Below are 536 nucleotides of genomic sequence, written 5' to 3'. Positions count from 1 at the left end.
GGATCACCCGAGGTTGGAAGTTCGAGACCAGCCTGACCAACATGGGGAAACCCCGTCTCTACTAAAAATACAAAAAATTAGTTGGGCGTGGTGGCACATGCCCATAATCCCAGCTACTCGGGAGGCTGAGGCAGGAGAACAGCTTAAGCCTGGAAGGCGGAGGTTGCAATGAGCCGAGATCTCGCCTTGCACTCCAGCCTGGCCAACAAGAGTGAAACTCTGACACACACACACACACACACACACACACACACGCACACACGCCGGGCACGGTGGCTCACGCCTCTAATCCCAGTACTTTGGGAAACCGCGGTGGGGAGATCACCAGGTCACGAAATCGAGACCATCCTGGTCAACAGGGTGAAACCCCGTCTCTACTAACAATGAAAAAATTAGCTGGGCATGGTGGCACATGCCTGTAATCCCAGCTACTCCGGAGGCTGAGGCAGGAGAATCTCTCGAACCCAGGAGGCGGAAGTTGCAGTGAGCAGAGATCGTGCCACTGCACTCCAGCCTGGCGACAGAGTAAGACTCCG

Source organism: Cebus imitator, unplaced genomic scaffold (assembly GCF_001604975.1).
Source record: "Cebus imitator isolate Cc_AM_T3 unplaced genomic scaffold, Cebus_imitator-1.0 Scaffold312, whole genome shotgun sequence".
NCBI lineage: Eukaryota > Metazoa > Chordata > Mammalia > Primates > Cebidae > Cebus > Cebus imitator.
The sequence above is the reverse complement of the archived record's forward strand: the minus strand, read 5'-3'. Positions refer to the sequence as shown.